This window comes from Thermobia domestica, chromosome 10 (assembly GCF_964235325.1).
Source record: "Thermobia domestica chromosome 10, izTheDome1.hap1.1, whole genome shotgun sequence".
NCBI classification, from domain to species: Eukaryota; Metazoa; Arthropoda; class Insecta; order Zygentoma; family Lepismatidae; genus Thermobia; species Thermobia domestica.
Window position 1 is genome coordinate 51,823,797 of NC_137463.1, and position 22,691 is coordinate 51,846,487.

Consider the following 22,691-nt stretch of genomic DNA (forward strand, 5'->3'; position numbering starts at 1 on the left):
TCAACATTTAGAAAAGTACCACTTCCAAAGGGGAAGGAAGTAATTTCTATACAATTTTGATTTCCGAGTTTTATTATAAGCTGTGAGCAAACAGCTGAATCATTTGAAATGAAATTTTGAAAATATTGTACTCTGGGTTGACTTGTGTATTTATAATTTTTCTTTGATTAAATTACATGTCCAAAGATGTTTCAAATAATTCTGCTAAACATTCTTCCCGAGCAAGAAACTAAATTAATGTATTGATAAGAGAGCCATTAAGTAAGAGCGGGAAAATCCTCAGTTTCTGCAATTCACTCTGGCTATTGAAGTGCTTCGTATATTTTCTTTAAAAAATAATATAAGCTTACTTCGGAAATTTAGTGTTTGTGATCATTTAGTTTTCTGGTTGGTGTTGTATTGTATATGCGTGTGTATGTGCAATGTAGGTGTTACATACGTGTTTAAGTAGAATTTAAGTAGAAGATTCCCCGTTTTTGTCTTGTAAGTGAGTACTATTTACGAAAGTCAACATAAAAATAATGTCTTGGTGCGCAGTTGCGTGTGCAGATACACTAGATAAAAACAATTCAAATACAGCAGAAAAACTAAAATTTCAAACGTTATAGTTGATGTTATATGAGAATGTATCGTCCATTGCACCAACGAGGACATATGAGACATGGACACTGCTTAGTATGGAATGCGAACCACATGAGCTCTCGCCGGGAATCAAACCCCGATATCTCGCCCAGAAGGTCCATACACTTACCACATAGCTCTCAGTGGTAGAGCGTTCATCCCTGGTAGAGGTGTGCATGGGCTCGTGAGCCCATACATTGTACCCACATACATGCTCAATAACATCTTATGTAATGCACTGTTGCCAACTGAGCACAAAATGAAGTTTTGTTAAATGGCATTGAACAAAAATTATAACATCTAGCGAATCTAATTATGAGTAGAACCATACCTGTGACATTTTGATTTACAGTGTTGCCAACGTTTGAGGATAGGCCTACATCAACCTTAGATCTGTAAGAGTGCATACAGTACACGATTCGAACTGGTTAAACGAATATATGAGACCAAAAACAAGAATATAATCAAAAATACGAAATACGAAATAAGGGACGAAGCACAGTGTCGAAGCAGTTTTGCCCAAGTAGAAAATCAGAATAGTATCAAACACAACACACAAAACGGAAATGATGTATGCGCTTGGATTGACAATTGATTAGCAGGCTCACCTTTCTGATGCACGTAATATTGTATGATCTCACACATTGTTGGTAGCCAGTGTTACTATTGATAAAACGCTCCGGAATATGTTGGTCCCTATGAGTAGAGAGTCGCTTGAGAACTTCAATTTGTACTCAACTTGCAACACTGCACTACATAAAATGTTATTGAGCATGTCTGTGGGTACAATGTTTGCTTACTATAGTGTTGTGTAAATGTCATTTTGATTACTTTAATCATTTTGAAGTTCTTTCTGTGTCAGTGTATCTTTTGCATTGCTATCTTCTCATAATTCTAGATCCTTCTTTCCTCTGTATCTACTGTGGTTTGGGGTGTCGGCCCGTAAAACTTCGTATTTCTCAATTTTCTTCACTCCTCTACCGATTGTATATTGTTTGATTGGGCAATGCAACTATCAATATAAGATGTTCCTTGTGAGTAAATCATGTGACTTTTCATAATAACACTTTATTTATTCTGTATTGCAGAAACTTCATAATACATGTAATCTGCTTTACAGGTAGCAACAATTCGTTTCTTATTACTTCTGCAACAAAGGATAAACATATTTATGAAGGTCGTGGACATAATCTTATTAGAAAAACAAAACCCTCACTGCACCTAAGCCCACAGAGAAAATTCTCACAGACATAAGCTAACCACAAGAAAGTAAACTGCATTAAAAAATAGAGGTTAAAATAATAATAAGCAATAATATGTTATCGCAAATTACACTAGATAACAACCGACAGCAATACAGAAGGGCGAAAGAGCTTCCCGAAGAAATTCCTCGTAGTGGGAAATCTCTTCATAGAAGCGGAATGAACTACTCCGAAGCTTTTTGTAAATAACCCTAAAACACTAGTACATTTGGAGAATCACAAACGCAACACCAAGTCAAATAAATATAAGGGTATTTTTAACGGCGTAGTGATAGAGTGTGGAAGTATAGTTTTGTCAAATAATACATAATACCAATCTTGAAATAAATAAAGTTATTATGCAAAAATTGCAATACAAAAAATAGGTAGAATTAAATAATTTCCAGCTTACATAATTACATTATATAAATTAAACATAATTTGAAACACCTTTTGGCCTCATAAACTTGTCAAAATAGTACATATAACATCATTTAAAATACACAAATTGAATATCATACATCATTTGAATTAAACAAAATGGAACTTAAGAAATTAAAATCTCTTAATATGACTTACAGCGCGCAAAAAAACCTCTCGACACCCGTTTTACCATCTCTGATTTTTGTACACAAAGACAAAAATATTAGACCTACTATTCTATGCTCACATTTCTGAAATTTTGTGGGGAAAGTACCTAATTATTAATACGGAAAGATTGTTTTTAGCTTCACCTTTCATATGTTGTTCAAAGCCTTCTACTAGACGAATCGTTGATTTGTCATTGATGAGATCGGAAAATCTACGGTTTTACCGTTATTTAAATTATTTGTTCTTTCCCTCCTCTTAAGTGTAGCTTTGTTTCCATTCCTGTTTACAAATGGTCGTTCATAAAGATCAACATTTTTCAAAATATTCAAATTGAATGCTGTATCGTATTGAGGCGCGTAACCAAAAATTGTTTTGAGAGTAGTTTAAAGTTTGAGGAAATCTAATACTATAATTAATTAAGTCTAGACTAAGTCTACACAGGTGGCATTCTTCACTTGAAAACATGAAATATAATTATTAAGTACATGAAATATAATTATTAAGTATTCTTTGAAAAAATAGATTGTTTTATAAGAAACTAAACAGTGTACATAATATGAAAAATCAAATCTTAAGACTAAATAATTTGCCTGCTAAAAAAGTATAGATTTATTTTTTAAAAAATGAATACATTTATATTGAGTTACGAAGCTTTTTTCAAGGAGTTCCGGACTCAAGAGTATGATGTTGTTTACCACAGACTGAAAGAGTAGTAGAATTCTGGAATTAGTGGCGGCCGGTGGATTGTGGTTTCGGGTGTTGCAGTACAAGCGATAAGAGACAGAAGATATAATTGACTCATTGACTAATCAGCATAACTTTAGATGCAAATGCTATGTGACATGTGAAATTAAATAAAATTATGTTTTTAAAAAATAAAAAATGCAGAACATTTTATCCGATTAATCACCTTAGTTAATTGGTAAGTTCATTCTCCTCTCTTTGATTGGAGCAAATCTGTATAATACATGCTGGTTGAACTCTGGTATTCTTATTGTCAGGTCTTTTTCGATGGAAAGCATAACCAATGGTGATAACCTTTCTTGGGACATTCAATTCCTTGAAAGTGTCAATTCTTTCTCATGTGGAAAAAAACCTTTTCGTCTTCTGCTGACGCCATAGGTACTATTAATATTAATTTCAAAGCTTTGTAGATTTACTAAATATTTTTTCTAGATTATTGCGAACGATTCATTCTAGCAAACTCAATCCTTGACAGTGATCCGAATTCCTCTTCAGCGTTGACTGAAGAGAGTTCGTAACAGAGATTACTGTTATAAAAATGTACATTGAACACACTTTATTCACAGTTTATCCAGGAAAATTTAAAATAAATTGAGGAAATGTATCTGGTGCAAACAACACTACTGCATAAGATATCCTGTAAATTTAAACTGGATTTTTTTTCGAACACTCTCTGAATTGCCCTTTGCTTGTTTTGTCTAAGCCTTAATTGCAAATTTTTCCTCAGTTGAAAGCTGGTCAATGTTTTTTGTAAGTTATTTACAGAAGTCATGGTATACAATTCATTCAGAATTTGTAGGTTATTTACAGAATTAAAGCACACACAATAAAATTAAACGTAATAATTAAAAACCAAACCAGCTGATACAAAATAGGTGCTGGTATATGAATTCCGAATGTCACATATTCATACATCAACACACACACATGTGCGTAAAAGAAAAAAAAAACTACATTCCAAATCATCCGTCTTGCTTGTTACGCAATGCACGATGAACACAATATACTTCCACATGAGGCGAAACAATGCCTACCAGTGTGATATGTTCTGGAAAGGAAACCTCGAAACCCGCCAGATGAAGGATCAGCATGTAACAGAAGCCAAAAAAATCAAAGAACATCAAAACAAACAGCACTGCCAGTTCTACACCCAGAAATGTTAACTGAGAGGGGTCCAAAGTATTTGAGGGAGGTCCAAGACGTCTACATAATATGGAACCTGTCTTATACTGCACCCGAAAAGACGATAAGTAATTCTTACTTACTGTCACCTATATTTTTAGAAAAAATGATAGAACGATTTTTTTTATAAGAAAAGAAGAGTACATGATGAGGCGTAAAATAAAATATTTAGTCTACATCAATCGTTTCTGTGTTAGAAAAGTATAGTTTATTAAGAAAGTCTACAAATGTTAGTCAAGTTTTTGGGTGATCCGGACCCGGTGGACTCCCTCGTGGCTACGCCCCTGAGCATTGCTAATTAGTCCCAAATTCAATGTGGCGTTCCCCATCATACAGTTTTATGTGGAAATTACCAAGAGTATAAAATATACTTATTTTATAAAAGAAATATGTTTATACTAAAATACTATCCACAGAGGGGGGGAGCGATTCTACATACTGATTTATTAATATTTGATTCACAAATTACTGTAGAAGAAGCCTTCATTATAAATATAAGCTAAGAATTAACTTTAAAATGCGGGTCTACTTTCATTTGTTTTCTCCTCTACTAGATATTTTCTTTCTTATTTTGTAATTTTGCAATCACTTTTTCTAATTGTCATTATATTGATTTGCTTCAGTATGGTACCGTAATTTAAAAATATGAATGTATAAAAACAAATTCCATTTGTTAATTGCTAGTGAAAGCAAATTCAGAAATCTTATTTAGCGTGAAAACCCTTCTCGTTCACTGGAAATCGTGCTGTGTTGCAGAAGCACTGCAGCGACCAGTCCCTTTAACTTCTGAGATAGGGAAAAGGAGACTTAACATTTGCCCCAATTGCCGCGCTGAAGGAATCTGGTCGTTGCATGCTCGCTGCAACACAATGTAAATTAGAGACTCTGTGACGGATTATTTTTCGCTTTTTAAAATGGATTAACGGAACGGACAGTTACAGAAGTAAAAAATATGTTATTTGAAGTGTATATATGCAAGTATTAAAAAGTATTTTTTTCTGTTCTTTACTACTATTGCTAATAATATTTTTTTCTTGAAATACTTTGGTCGTTGCACAACACTGCAACACTAACATTAGCCGCCACTGTCTGGAATGCATTTAATGGACGGAGAAAACCGAATTACTGCTTTTCATCGGTGAATCACCAGTCAGTAACCAATACTTCTTAAACTTTAGTCTAAAAACGTTTGAGAAAAAGACGCAATCCTATTTTACCCACCTGGTTTCAGGAGAGAGCAAAGTGCAAATTTGAGTATAGTTTGACTTACTCTGTACTACAAGTTGATTCTGTTAAGAGAATAATAACAATAATCTTCTTGATTATGCTTAATCTCTAATGTAAACCATCCACACACTATTGTGTAAATATATGTAGTTTTTATACATTCCGCCTAAAGAGCATTTATTTGGAAGATATAAACAAGGGTGGCAATGTAATGGAATACATTTCAAAGAATAATAAGCTGTAAAATGTTCTGTAATGATTTCTAATTTTTTATATCTTAAAACTTAAAAAGCCAACAGTAGCTATATTTGGAAAAGTGTTTACGACGGATTCTACACGCCCCTGTGTGTTCATATTATCACTCGATTTCGTTATGTAAAATTGAACGGGCGATAATAACTGAAATTAAGCTTTTGAAAAGCTTTGAAAATATAGCTACGTTTCAACTTTAATAAGCTCGAAAAACACTACGGAACATTTAAAATGTTTGGATCTTTCAAATTGCATCACAGCGTTGTCCTCCTAAGTGTATATGTATCAGGAAAATCCCATAATACTGCATCATTTTCCTACCATTTGTTTATATGGTGTAATATCTACCACAAAATTCCTTTTCTGTTGTCCATTTTAAGAATTCTATTAAGACATATTATCTGTAATATATCTTAGACCATACGGAACTCTTTCGTGGCAAAGCTGTTAGCGTACCCGCCTTTTGCATGGGAGACCCTAGTTCGATTCACACTGGGGCTCATTTGGTTCGGATTCCACGCTAATTAGTAGGTCCACGTCTTATATAACCTCTATGTTGATAGGAATTTTAAACTCAAAATCAACGCAACCTAACTCTCAGAACGCAATCCAACTGTCGTTGAATGTTATGCTTTGGACAAAAGCATCTGTTACACACGACTATGGGCCAAAATAGGAGGTCCATAGTAGAGTCTTACCTAAATGCTAGGTGTCCCTTAACTTTTGATAGGTACTCTACATAAGCTTGTAGAAGTGAGTTACACATCATCACCGAAACCATACTAACCGTTTAAGGACCGGACATGGATCCACTGATGCGAATTCTTCAAAATTTTCAATTTCTGTCCTTTTTCCACCCCTAATTAAATTTCCGTTTTGATTTGTCGAGTACCACTTGCCAACATCCTGTGAGGTGATGTTCCCTTTTGGGAACATTGGTATCTCGTGTGTACAGAATTCGCGTTTTCTTAGTTTTACTTTCACAATACTTTCTATAAATAATTAATTCATTACGTTAATGAATTTCATATAGACTACGTTTCTATGACTTTATTACGAACACACACACGCATATATATATATATATATATATATATATATATATATATATATATATATATATACGAATTGCATTTCTTCCCTTCACATCACATATAATAATACTTAGAAGTAAAATAACACATTGTTTTTACACAAAGCAAATTCAAATATTTCGAACATTTCTTCTCTTGTTATATTTGTATTAGATATGAGGGTAAATACATATTGGTTTGCTCGAGTTTTTACGTATGAGTACACTTGAATACCTACGAGCTTTTATTTTAGATATGTTTTTACTATTCCTTCTATTCACTTGCTCTTTGCATATGTACATGTATTTATTAGTATTTTTGTAAACTCTATATAACTAGTATTTGTTTGGGAATTTAAAAACGCATATTTGCCAAAAAAATTCCTTTTCGAATACTAGACGTATGAATTTTGCTGAGCGTAAGCTAACACCACAATGTAATGCGTGTCAGAGTTCCGAGCTTCGAGAGGAACATGCGATCTTGGACCTGGTCTAATTGATGTCATGTTTCCAATGCGAAAAAGATACATGGTAACTTCCCTCAATAACTGTAGATGTGTGAGTTCATTGTTTGTATTCAATTCACAATGCAATTTCCAGAAAGAAACAATTGCTAAATTGAGCGCATTTTTGAAAAGATTCCATCACCATTTCTTGGATCGGAGTTTGGGTCTTATGATGCAAGACGACTTTCCATAACGTCGACACCTCCCATTTCTTTATTGTACTTTTGAATAACGAATGGTAGACTAATAATTGGAACCTTTTTTATGTGCACGAGAGTATCTCCTCACTGATCCTACTGGCAAGTGTGTAAGACAGTTTGAACCAACAGTTACAACTGCACTGTCATTCCACTTTACAAAGCACATATTACCACCACTTTTGACGTCAAACTTTCCTCTTTCCTTCCTAGCAAGTTCTTTCTGAGGACTCACGAGACACTGTTGAATATGATTATGTCTTACTGTCCCAGTTGCTCGAATGCATTTTCCTTCTAATTCTAAAAGAATATCATAAGACGTGAAGAAATTATGGAAAAAGACTTCGTGCTGGTTATTATTTTCTATGATGGGAGACTACGAATAACTTTCGTTCCTAATGGAATATTCTCACTAAGGTTATCAGCACTATTGTCTTTTCCACCATAGAGGTCCATTGCATAGGGATAACCGTCAGAATAACATAAAAACCCTATTTTGTAACCAAAACAGATTGGTTTTCCTCTAATAAATATTTTGCAAGTGTGATGCCCTTAGTACGGAAACATGCTTTCATCAATGTTCAGCGATTGGTGAAAGATACTAAACTGTTGCGAGTTCTTCTGTAGTTCATCGTATATAGATCTTATTTCCCCAAATTTGTCACCCAAATTTCCAAATTTCCCCAATTTTGGTAAGTTACAATTGTAAACAATATAGAAATATTTCTTTGTTTGTTCGAAACGGGCTCTGGGTATTACGGATGACACAATCGGTATACACAAGTCGTCTGCTGTACTCCGGTATGACTTCTCAGAAAGAAGAACATGATACCCGCTGAGAATAAACTAAAAATTGTAGTAGCTGTTCATATGATGTATTTATATGTGGAGGAGCTCCCTTCTGCTGTGCGTACAAATTAGACATTTGAACAAGGTGTTCAATGTATGATTGGGGCAAAATCTTGAAGAAAATATCCATCGGAGGACTACCGTCAAGATGAGGATGAGAAACCACAAGTTTTTCTGGTGAACTGGAAATGGGATTGAGGCAAGGTTTCGCAACATTTTTCCACTTAGGCACACACTGTTTCCCTTTCTTTTTAGATGATGAAGTTGACGGTATATTTTCAAGCTCATATGCGTCATCGATGGCATTATTCACTGCCACTATCAATTCACCACATACGTCCTTAGGCGAACAAGAAATAATTCGTCTTCATTTATGTGTTCCACATCTGTCGTATCACCTGTTTCATCTGGAGGAAGAATGCAAACATCTGTTTCCTCATTATCAGAAACACACAGGGCCTTATGCAGAGTCATTTTGACGCGTTATTAGTGCCATACTAAAGAGTTCGACTAACATATGTTTCCTGCAGTAGTCAGGCCTTTAATATGACGCTAATTATATGTCAAAACGACTCTGCATAAGGCCCACAGTGTCCAATGTCTCTACTATTTCATTCAGCGTAAGAAATTTCTTTGCCATTTCGCTATTTTAGAGAACAAATATTCAAACAAACACGCGACGTACCAATGTTCCCAAATGGGAACATTAAAATATTTCAGTTGCGCAATAAGAAACAAGGGTCACAAACGCACCTTCACTCACGCTACAAAAAAGTGCACACATTGAACTCTCAACTGTCCACAATTAGTCTTGCCAACTTTTCTTTACGTCGTAAGCACGCAGTGCTGCAACCTTATGTGAAAAGCATGAAAACTTCAATTGTAAAAAAATCGAAAGAAACCATTTAATATACATTGTTGTGAAATTAAGGCAAATGAAACAATTAACACTTCATTCATTTATAATGCTACTTAATGTCGGTCAGAAATATAGAATATATACAACGCTAGAACGATGAAAAGTTGCTGTTCCCAAAAGGGAACAATGGTACCTAAACGGCTAATGTAACTGCCTTATAAACAAGAAAATTCGACCAAATATTGACTTTTGACAAGACCAAGATATAAAAATATATCTTTGTGTTCTTCGTATACATCTTTGTATATGTATTCTTAGCAGGGTTGTTTTGTTTGAAACAAAATGTTTAAAAGAAATTATTAAAACTTGTTTTAAACAATTGATTTTGTTTAAAACAAATTTTGTATACGTTTTAAACATTTTGTTTTAAACAGGTGTATTTTGTAAGACTTGTTTTAAACACATGTTTTATTTTATTTTTGTAAAAAAAAAATCTGCCAGAGAAAGAAAATTGTCAACCGTTCTTCCCACTCAGAAGACTATTTTCTTCTCATGTGAATGTTTTGATTTCTCCTGGCTACAGCAGGTCAATGTGGTAACCTACAATTTATTTTGTCTCTTTTTACCCTTATTTTTAACGTATATTGTATTTTTTAAATGCTCCTTATGTTAGTTAATTTGCAAGAAAGTGTAGTAGTCGAAGGTTGGACTACTTGTAGAACTGATATTGAAAAATAAATAAAATAATTATCATAGAAACAAATTTTTGTGTTGTATACAAAAAACAAACAAAAGGTTGTTTGCTAAATTGCGGTTCTGAAATTAAAATATCGCAGGCATTCGTTGATACAGTACATGTTGCTTCTTAGTTTCCGTACAATTTGGAATCGTTTAACATTAGTTTTGGCAGAAGAAAGGACATCATTTGGAGCAAATTTATTAAAGTAACTCAAACTCCATCAGACAAGAAAACGACCATACGAGCTCGTTGCAAAAGTAGTAAGAAAGAAATGTTTGGTTTAGTTCAAAGAATGAAGAATCATCATGAAAAATGCAATGCTGTGAAAAAACTGGAAACACAAACAAATGGTAAAACTGTCGATCCGAAAATTGCTTCTGATGATTCTAACGTCAGTGATGTGGTTGAGATTGAACTGAAAACCTCAGGTAAGAATTAATTTTGTATCAACAATATTTTTTTATTATATTATGAAAATTTTATTTCGTCCCTCTTCCCCATCCCAGTTCAAAATTTTCTTTAAAACTTTACACATTGGCATAGCTCTTTTAAGGGACCAGGCAAGAAAGCGCAAGATATTGCAGTCGCCCTAGTAACTAACCATTAAAGAGTGATACTTATTGTAACATCAGTACGGAACGCCAGCGTCTAGGATAATTTGATCTCAATTTGTTCGTTTGTCTGTATGTATGTACACGTACAGGGCGCAATTTTCGGTCTTTTAACATTAAACTTTGAGGGTAAAGGTACAAGACGTCGGGAGTATAGAATTTGACTGCGATCCGACATAAAATTTCGAAATTAGTAGGTCGGATCCCACTTGAAACAAAAAGGCCTGTCTAATATAACCTTGCTGCTGATGTAAGATTGTAATCAATCAAACTAAACAAACTAATTTTATGTGTTTCGATCAAACTTGTGTTGCAGGATAAAGGCTCCGACTCAGTTTTTATAAAATATTTTTAGATTTGGGGCGTTCAGAGCACAAGGGATCCAAGTCGATTTTCAGAAAAGTTCACTTTGGCTCAGCAAACCTAGTATCTTCGTAGCCAAGGGTTCAAAATAAATGAAATAAAAAACATGTGAAAGGGTGTGGACTAGAGTTTCATAGGACAGCCGCTAAAGAAGGGCGTTGATGGAATGGGGGAGGATGGCTAATTTTCCCCTCCTTCCTCATAAATTGAAGATATTAACATTATATTGTGTACGCTACAGCGTGGGAATGAATAACAAGTCTAACTCCGAATGCCATAGTCAATGATGCATACTCACGTTATATAAATGCAGGGTATGTTGAAAAGAGTACACCGACAGAAATCGTCATATTTTCACCACAACCAATCCCAGAAGAAAAAAAAGAAAAACTACATGACAAGATGCAATCTAGAATTTTATATAATTCGGCTAGAGAAGAGCGTTCGTTTAGAAGTCATCTGCCCCTTACCCTGAATTATAGATTTTTGGGGAAATAATGCAGATTTAGAAACATTTTGCTGAGGAAAGTCCAACATTAAAATATTGAAATTCTTACACCGAATAAATAGGATTATGATCAGTTATAATTCATTTCCATTGCCCGTAAGGAGCTATAGGTCTATATTGCTCTCTGGTATATTATTTTGGCCCAAGGATTCCAAAAGTGGCTCTATTTTCGAGTTTCGGTCCTGCTTAAAATTCTGGAAATTGGGCCTAAACAACTGTTTTAACCATTTATATGTTCTCCGTATTTATTCGGTTTGAGGACCTCTGTATGGTTTTAGTTACATTTGTTTTGACCTCTTGAGTGCGAAGATATTATGTTTTGAAATAGAATTCATTTGCTGAGCAAACCCAACTTCATTGAAAATGGATTTGGATCGACTGTGCTCTGAACGTCCCAAATATTACCTTTCTTCAATAAATTATTGACCCAAAAAACAAGCAATTACATAGGCTTGCAGAAATATTCTAGAGTTAACACAACATGACGTATGCTTTTCGAAAATTTACTATTTTCTTTAGCATCAATGTCCTGAAATAGTAACCAAATTTTGCAATAAAAATCCCACCCGCCTCCACGAAACGTGAGCTTAGCCTCTAAAGGCACAAGTAGAAAACTTTCAGAAGCGGTAACTCCGAAATGACTTACTTTAGAGCTAAAATAACCGCAAACCGTATTTCAGGTAAAATTCTAGCCTTGAAACATGGAACATGACTCCGTTTCCATTTGAAATTTGGAATAACAATCAAAGATGTTTGATAGCACCATCTGTGTCAGACCACTTCCAAGTTTCATCATTCACCCTCAACCCGTTCTCAGTACACAAGGATGGTGAGGCCTTTTGTTTTGCCATGTATATTGATAGATTGTGTGAAATCTCTATAGTAGGTAGATTTTAAAATCTACCTAAAAAACTTATTACAATCATGAAAATACTTACGAGAGTCATTGGCAAGAGGGTGTAATAAAAGTATGTCGTGATATGAAATAAGTTGAGAATTACTAATCTATACTGAAATATTCTGTACCCAACACAGTGTAGTCTTACGGAGAATAAAATAAATGAAAAGATCGGTTGCAAAAGCAAAAAAGCCGAATGTATACGTTATTACACGATTTTGAAATATGTTTAAAATCACGTTTTAAACTGTTCAAAATGTTTAAAACATGTTTTTTTCGTGTGCGTTTTAAAACATGTTTAAAACATTATGAACACCTTTTTCATGTTTCAAACACATGTTTTGTTCTTTTGTTTTTTTTTTAAAAAACTGTATTTTTCCAACCTTGATTCTTAGAGGGATAAAAGGAGTTTCAAAGTTCCTCACAGGTGAAGTGTTCAACACCAATTCCTGAAGTTATAAATATTAAGTTCGGTATATGGACTTTAGTCAGAAATGAATGGAAATGTATTCCGGCGTTTTCCAAAATTGCGCTGATAAGAAATAATTTCGTACTACTCAAATTTGCTACTTTGTTTTCAGAAACAGTCGAATAAGAGAAATTGCTAAAATTGGAGATGTAAAATACGGGATATAACATTTCAGTTCAAACATCAGAACACGTGTTCGAGCGTTCTCAAATTAATCCATGTATTAGAGATGGTAGGAATCGATTTATGTAATTTCGATATTTTTCATTGCGGGTGTAACGTGTAGTTTCATGTATCGCCACTAGGTGGTACGAAAATCTAGATGGCGCTTTCAGGAGATGAGAAGGCTTTCTGTATCCTACAATTTGGCAAAACAAAGAATGCAACAGATGTCCAACGAAAATTTAGATTGAAGTACGGTAAAGCAGCACCAACAAGAAAGGTAATCTACAATTGGCATGAGAAGTTCATTCAAACAGGGTGTCTATATGCCAAGAAGAGAAGTGGTAGGCCAAGTGTGAGTGCAAATGACGTTGAACGAGTGAGAGAAGCTTTCACAAGGAGCCCGAGAAATCGTTACGCACTGCAATAAATGTTTGCTCCCCGAAATTGCATCTTTCCACGTTTCAGTTTTACAACAGTTGAAGAAATTAACTGTTTATATCTGTCACATTAACGGCTCGAGAAGCTTGACGCTTTCATAGACAATAGCCGAAAGTAGACCATTGCTGAATAATACGTATTTACTTACGGAAAAGGGCAGAAATAGAGAAAATTTAATTGAATCGGTGAGTGGAAAAACACTACTAGTCCACAAAATGCATTTTTTGAAGAAAGAACTTTCGTTTGTTAATGCCACAAATGTACACTCGAAATTATAGCATTCTGCTATAATGTGCGAGGTCTTGCAAATTGTACTGCTCTTCATTACAACTTGTAGTTGTACATCTTTAGTGTTATTTTTGCCTTTACTTCAAAATGGCTTATTTTGGACTCACACTGTTTTCCCACTCCACGATTCAATTCTAACTTTGAGTTATTTCCGAACAATTCTTTTTTTTTATTTGGATATGCATAACCAGAATTCTAAATACACATAACTTCACATGAATAAATACATAATACTTACTAATGGGCATGCGTATAAGATAGCTCCCAAATGTCATCCCCTCTTTCTCGAAAACTATCAGAGTAGAAACGAAATTTTTTTTCGGTACAAACGGTACAAACGATTTGCTTTCGAATGGTGTATTTCAATTTTTGTGCTTTGATACGGGGGAGCTATCTTAGCGCCAAGATAGACCCCCAGTTGACCTCTCAAGTAACCTTATAAGGAAAATGGTAGAAACCAAAGTAATTTCGTTACAAACGGTACAAACGTAGTTTAAACGAATGATCTAGTCATTGTTTCAATTTTCTAAAGTGGGGAGTCTATCTTGCCATACGTCATTCATTGGGATAGTTAAAATTACAATCTTATAAAAACAATGTGATGTTAAGAGTCTCAGCTGTATACTAAATTTATTACGTAAGGTTCATGCTATTATTGTTCATTGCAAAAGTTATTATATTTATGCCTCTGTGTGTTTGCAATTCATTTTTGTTGCAGTAAATCACTATTGCACTAATGCGAAAAGACTCTATTGCGAGCCGAACCTCTTTGGATTTATGTTGATGTTTTGTTTATTTCACCAAATATTTGTAATATTGAGGTGCTAGCAATACTTATCATGCGATTTTGCTAAACAGGAATGGGTAAATTTGTCAACGTTGTACAGATTTAAGGCATACTGCGAAACAGGAGGTAACTATTATATTTTATTTCTGTAATAACTTACGTAATAATGGGGACACCTTGGGGAACTGATTTTTTTACCGTATTTAGTAACTTGTCTTTCACTTTACAACCCCTTTTTTCTACCCCTAATGGAATGTAGCAGAGCTTACACAAGAAAGGCTATGACTACTTTTCTCAGTCCCTTATACGCAAACCCTATTTAAGTCATACCGCTCACTGGTGACAAAACAGTCGTCGCTGTAGTCTACAGTCAGCAGCTTCACGGAGGCAAACTAGTTTAGCTGCCACATCCTCGCACACTAGCAATGGCAACAGAAAAGTTTCCGGCTAATTGATATCATAATTTGGCGGGATTGGACAGATGACGTTGGACTTCGTATAACGTGCTATTGCTTGTGCGCTAATGCTAAATTTAAGAAGGAATAAAAGAATAAAAAAATGGGTTCATTCTATATATATAAAGAGATTTCTAAAGAGAAAAGTTTACTGGTACTCAGAAATATCACAAATATATCCCTTAAGCTTCATGGAGATATTACAATACATTTACTATGTATTTATATCTAAATGTACTTAAAAATGTGTTTTTCTTCGCCACCACTGAAAGTACAATGACTATCAACGTCGTGGTTAGTAAATTTTTAGCTCAATGTCACCAATATATCCACCAATTTTAATTGAGATATAGATAATATTTACAATATATCTATCCTTATAATACTTACAATATTAGTACAACCTAGCAATGATCAAAAACGTCAAATCTTTACAAAATATGTCACTCAAAATCACAAATATATCCACCAAGCTTTATATAAGTATCATAATACTTACCATATATCTATATACACCCGGTATATATCTATATATATATATATATATATATATATATATATATATATATATATATATATATATATATATATCAAAAACCAGTTACAATTTTGGTACAACGTGGTCATACCCGAAACTGTAATGGGTATCAAGTTCAAATTTCCACAAAATATACCTGTATATAACTCAACATCGCCAATATATACACTTACTTTAACCTTGCAATGGTCGGGCGAAAAAAAGTTTCAAAAAGGTTCGGGCTGGGTCTGAGAGACCCAAGAAAATAAAACTGCATAATTAATTTGTAACCGGTATCTTTTTTTAAAAAAAACATACTTTTATGTAAAGTACAAGTATTTTTAAAGCAAGAAAAAGCATTTGAGCTCAAAACTGTTTTTCCGATAATTTTTTTTTAAAAAATATTTGTAAGTGTTTACATATTTTTCTTAGTAAATTGCATGAGCTTTTCTAGAAAATTATATATAAAAAAGAATACTTGCTTCCATGTGGTTATAGATAAGAAATATTGTAAAGGAAACTGATATGTTTGTTTAACATAATCCAAGGCATCACCTATGTTGAAATGTACTGAATGTAGGGGATAAAATTTTAAAGTTTTCATTGTTGGCAAGATTGTTATCTAATGGCGGAGTGGAAAGAGTTTTCTCAGCAGTGGCAGCACGTAACAATTCTTTACTGTTATCATCTTCTTCACGACACTCACTGTTACTATCATGGTCACTAAATAATTCCAAATCAGGATCTGCATCGGAATCATCCATTTCACTTTCATCATATAAAATTCTATGAATTTCACTCACAGAACTTGTTTCACGTTCGATTATGTTCTAAAGTTGCTCAAAATATCAACTGAAACGTTGTTTGTATATACACACTCATAAAATGTTGGATAGATTGTCACAATAAAAAAGTAAACTTCCTACAAGATTCTTGACACTGGTAAAAAAAAAAAAAAAAGTTACGTTAACGGTCGGGCTGGGTCTGACAGACCCACGCGAGGTTGAGAGCTCTATTAGAAGCAAACTAACAATAAATCAAACTGGTTGCAACACTAGTCTCTCTTATCGGTCATTTTAGGAAGGTATAATAAGTTACAACTCCAACCGGTAACTTTAAGTTGAATATTTTATTTAAAATATAAGTAAATGGGTGTCACAGACCCAGCCCGACCGTTCTAGGGTTAATTGAGATTGCACAATGTTTTGTACATATTTATCTAAAAACACTCAAAATTTTCACTGAATTTGTCCACCGCCGAAGCTATAACGGCCACCAACTTCAAATGTTCACAAAATATATTTATTACTCAACATCTCCAAAATATTCATTAAATTTCAATGAGATATCGCAATATTTACCGTATATCAATATCGAAAACCAATTAAAATTTTGCTACAAAGTGGCCACTGCCAAAAATATAACAGATAACAATCTCAAATTTCATGAAAATATTTAATTCCATATCATCAATATAATCCACCAATTTTCGTTCAGATATAAGAATATTTACCATATATCTATGTCTGAAAGCATCTAAAATTTTGGTAGAACGTTCCCACCTCCGAAATTATCACGGTCGCTAACTTCAAATTTCCAGAAAATATATTACTCGATATTATCAACATATCCACCAAGTTTACCAGAGTTATCACAATATTTGTCATTTTTTCATATCAAGAATCAGATTGCAATTTTGGCACAACTGTAACGGCCACCGCAATTGTAACGGCCACCAACTTCGCATTTTCACAAACTATGTCACTCAATATGACGACAGATATCACAATGTTGGTGGAGAAACACCGTGTTAGGGGTTTTTCTCCCGGTTCTCCCGTTTCCTCTCACTTTCTTCATTCCACCACTTCAATCATTTCTGATCATCACCGTCTCCTTTAGCCTATCCGGGATAATTGTGGGACGTAAAATTTAAAGATTTCATTTCATTTCAGATATTAAAATGTTTACCACATATCTCCTTATATTTTGGTATAACAGACGTTATAGTTTTGGCGATGAATTGGTGGTTTTGTGGAAACTTGATGTTGGTGACCGTTATATTTTCGGCGGTGGCGAAGTTACACCAAAATTTTAAATACTTTCAGACATAAATACATGGTAAATATTCTGATATTTGAACGAAGTTTGGTGGACATATTGGTGGTATTGAGTGTTCCTTTTTTGTGAAAATTTGAGATGTGTGGCCGTTGTAGTTTCGGCGTTGATAACGTTGTGCCAAAATGTTAGGCATGTGTCTATATCACAATGAAACTTGGTGGATGTGTTGGTGACATTGAGCTGTATATATTTTCGCCAAAAATGAAATTGGTGGCTGTGATACTTCCGGTGGTAACCAAGAAAATGTTCTTGTCAGTGAATAAGACACATCCGAAATCTTCGTATACCCAGCAGAGATATAATAACTTCACAAGATGTTAGCAGATGTGTAATTAGGAGGAAAACTAAAATTTTCGTAATTATTATACAAATATGTATTTCGTTAAATATTAAATATTTCTTAGTGCAGTAAGTTTTTCACTAATCGTTTTGTTTTTCTTCTTTTTTTTGGGGTCATAGATTATATTTGAATAGAAAATGTTGAAATACAACACGCTGCCTGCCACCTAGTGAGAGCTATAAGAATTAGTTAGTGCTACATTTTTCACATAGATGGCAGGTAAAGCTCAAGCTTCATATCGCAGGAAAATCGACTTGGTCAACGTTCTATGCAGAAACTGCCGACAGTCAAAATACTTAATAATAATGAAAATCTATAATTAAACGTAATTCATACATTTTAATTTTAAAAGATATGATTTGAACTTGTTGTTCCTTGGTCCCAGGGATATTTTATCTCTTTGATTTCGTTTCTTAAGTATGTATTTAAAATTCGCTCAATTTCCTGAAATTACAAACTTTGGTTAGTTGCTTAATTGGTTGTCATTTATACTTAGTATCCATGAAATTTCTCTCTACCGTAGTTTAAACTATGTTACCTAACTAGCTTATGTCAATGTCATTGTCTAACTGAAATTTAGATCTGTTGAGTTATGACCGGAAAAGATTAAAAATGTTAACCTAAGATGATACTTGTATGTTTGACGTTTGTCCTAAATACATATTCACATCATTGGTTTGTCCTACTTCTTTAATGTTATAATTTTAGGTAACTGTAGGCAGGGCCGGCCTTAAGCCGATTGGACTGATTGGTCCCAATCGGGCTCCGCGCCTAAGAGGGCCCCGCGCTAGTGCCGTCCACTCTACTTTCCAGTCTACTCTACGCTCTGCTGCCGTTTTAACAACATACTAGGCCCAGAGCAAACAAATGTGTTGTGGTCGCTATGACTAAATTTTGCTCCTAATACATGTAATCAATACATGCCGTTCTGCTCTCGGGGCCTCCAATGCTTGTGGGGCCCCGGCCAAGTAGCTATAATGTCGTTAAGATGATTCTGCTACTCTCGGTCGTCAAGTACACGTAACATATTGCAATACAGGTATATCCATGGACTCCACAAGGGAGGGTATGGCCTCTCCCTAACAAGTAAATGAATAATTTGTATTGAGTTTTAGGGTATAAACTAGTATTTTCTGAATTAAATGCTGCAGTAGTTTCTTTTTTATTATTATTATTATTATTATTATTATTATTATTATTATTATTATTATTATTATTATTATTATTAACATTTACAACTTCTGTTGTAAATTAAATATTATATCCAAGGAGTATTCTGCACACTCCCAACACTCCTAGTGCTCTTCTAACACACTCCTCGCCTTCGGTGCGAGCGGTCCCGGGTTCGATTCCCTTTGGGGACACTTGGTAGAAAAAGTGTAAACTCTTCAATCAGGCAAATGCCGGAATGGTACCTAACATAATGGTCTCAGAAGTCTTCCTTCCTTAACTTTCATCGGATAGTGTGTGCTCGCTGAGAGATGCCATTCCTCATATACGTGACGGTTAAATGGCCTTACAAGGAAACATTCTGATTTGGTGAATTCAATTGCTGAAAATGATTGCTAGCACTGAACTCACCACCAAAAGAAACATAGAAAAAGTTGGTGTTTAGTGACAGACCGTATATAGGGTGGGAGATAAGTAAGGGCAAAGTGCGAAGATAGAATGTAGAAAATGTCTAGAAATCCCATGTTAACTTTGAAACAAGTAGAAGGATTGAGATCAAATGTTGGATATGAGGAATGCATGTAGGACTTCACTGAATAGACTTGATGTGAATCGTGGGGAACATCTGAAAATCCGCCATGTTGGAATTAGCACAAAAAGAATATACGGGAAAGGGGTCATGTGGCATATGGCTCTTGACGTACACTGTCTATTGAAATTAACAGATGACAGCCCACAAATCTAATTCCTAATCCTAATCATTCATTCATTCATTTTCAAGTATGTCTTTAGTAACGGGCGACTTTTCATAAGACATTATACGCAGGAATTATGTTTTATTCAGTCATATTAATACACAGACCAAATACGGCCTATTATTTTAATTTTAAATAATAAAAAAAAAGTTTAGAAAGTCAATTCGTGTAAACCCAAATTGACTAAGAAACTATGGTATTTATAATCATTATGCCGAATTCAAGACGTCATTTTCCTGTTTTCCACAATATAAGAATTGTTTGGTAGCTTTTGATGAATTTTTAAAACACGTCCTAATGTATAATCATTATTGTATGCATGGCCGCCCGTAGGGTGAGGCAAGGGGGTCGGTTACAAACCTATTTTCGAAAAGTGCTCAAATCTTCGAAATACGTGTTAAAACTTATTAGATAGGCTTGCTGATACACAGTTGTATTTAATAGGTTACTAGGAAATTATATCGTTCCTTTAATATCTATATAAACAGAGGCGTAGCGGGGATTTCATTTCGGGATGGGTCCTGGGGTCCTCCCCAGAAGTTTCGGCAATGGGGAAATTAAAACGCAATTTTTAGTTTATTTTAACAGCTTTAAAACTTTCAGGGGTCCGGTGGCCCTCAGTGTTTGGTAATGTTTGGTTATGTGGGAACTGCAAACGTAATTTTAGATTTTATTTTAACAATTTTTCAAAATTTTGGGGAGGTCGCTAAAACAAGTAGTATTATGACTATGTCCTTTTTAGATACGATATACTAATATTGTTAGTTATATTGAAATGTATCTTCTATATGTTTAGTCTATTAACTTTCACGCACTATTTAAGCACACATTTTGATTGCCATTCGTTCTGACTGCAAAATCTCTATAAACGTTTGAAATGAAATGATTATTTTTTATTTGACGTCCCAGGACTTGTTCTTAGGAGATGGACGATTAATGAAAGGAAACGATTATGAAATTAAATTTTGTGTGCTATCTCACCGGGAATCGGGCTCGAGACTATGTACACCACAGGCGCACGTGCTAATCACTAGACCAGCAGGGAGAGCGATATATATATATATATATATATATATATATATTGGTTCTATAGACCTTGATGTATGTTAGTTGTAAACCAGGGGGTTCCGCACCACCTAAGGCCGGCCCTGACTGTAGGGAAGGTGTTGTAAAACTTCTTGGGAGTTTAAAAATATTCATCGTAAGGGGAGTTAAAAATGTGTAGTGGATTACAGAACGCACTGTTAGACACAGAATAGCTAGGGGAGGGCGAGCGACGCGGTTGACCCGGGCGCTGATAGTAAAAGAATACCTAGTCAGCAAGAAGAAAGGAAGTGTTGGAAATGACTAAACAACGCGTTTTCCCGAAAAAGTATTGGTGCCCTATTAAAACAATATTGTTGTCAGTTTACAAAGAAATAGATTTGATAAAAATTTTCTTGCAGTGGGTGCTGTAGTAGAACCAAAGATAAATAACCAAAATGAAAAGTAATAACGTTATTTTAGGTAACACAGTGTTTTCACGGCAGCAAAGATAATCAAATGTATTCTACAGCACATTTTTTTTTTTTTTTTTTTTTTTTTTTGCATATACAGTAGGTATAGTTGAGAGTAAACTGACTAAAATATGAAAAAGTCACTTTACCGTGGAATAGTCCAATTTGTAATGGTGTGAAGGAGCAGTACACATTTCCTTCAAGTAACTGGATCCATATCCTCAAATTTACCATGACTCTTCCCTCTCGAAAAAGAAACTATATTAGAAGAAATCAGACCTGTGGCAATTACATGTTTTAAAGTGTTACCCGTGCTGAGTTCTCCTTTAGAGCGAGTTTTAGTTCTTGAAACCATAATTATTGTACATTTAACCTTTTATTTAAATGTGGTGTCTATTATACCCAAGCCAGTTTTACATAGATGTTACCCTATAAGTAAGACTTTCACGTTACGCACTAGCTACTTTTCATTTCTCTTTGAGTGACTGAAGCGGAATCTCAGTGTATTCCTTCGTCGAATCACAGGACATTGTTAGGGGTCAGAAAACGAAGCGCTCGTACAAGTAGTTATCAGAGGACAAAGTGCAGCAGATGGAGTATTATAGTTAGGTATTGCAGGCACGTAGCCAGGATTTCGTAATAGGGGGGGTCCGAGACATGAAATACTGATGTTATCACACTAGGGTTCGATTATTCTAAACTATTTTATCGGTAACATATATTGGTTCCTTTAGTCAGGATTTCGTGATGGGGGGGACGGGAGTTTGATATGAAATATTGTGGTTACCACACCAAGGGCTTGATCAATTTAAACATTTTACTAGCAACATATATTGGTATGTTAAGACTTTAAAATTAGGACATGTTAGCAAGGGCGCCGATTTCTCTGTAAATTTTGGGGGGTCCATTCAGATGCAGAAGGCATATATGAGGATTTTAAGACAAATTGCATTCAAATTATGCCAATATATTGTATATTCATAAATACAACAAGGGGTCCCACATGACCTTTGGGGGAGCAGGCCCCTTGGGCCCCCCAGGATCGGCGCCCATGCATGTTAGTAAGTATTTTAGTAACAAACTATGAAGAAATCTCGAATGAAAGAATATTTATAAAACTATTTTTTAAAAATACAATATCTAAGTTCCTTCTTCTGTTCATCCAAATATAACAATTTTCCTTTCATTATGACCTCAACTATTAAAAAAAAAGTACGTAGGTATCCAATAATG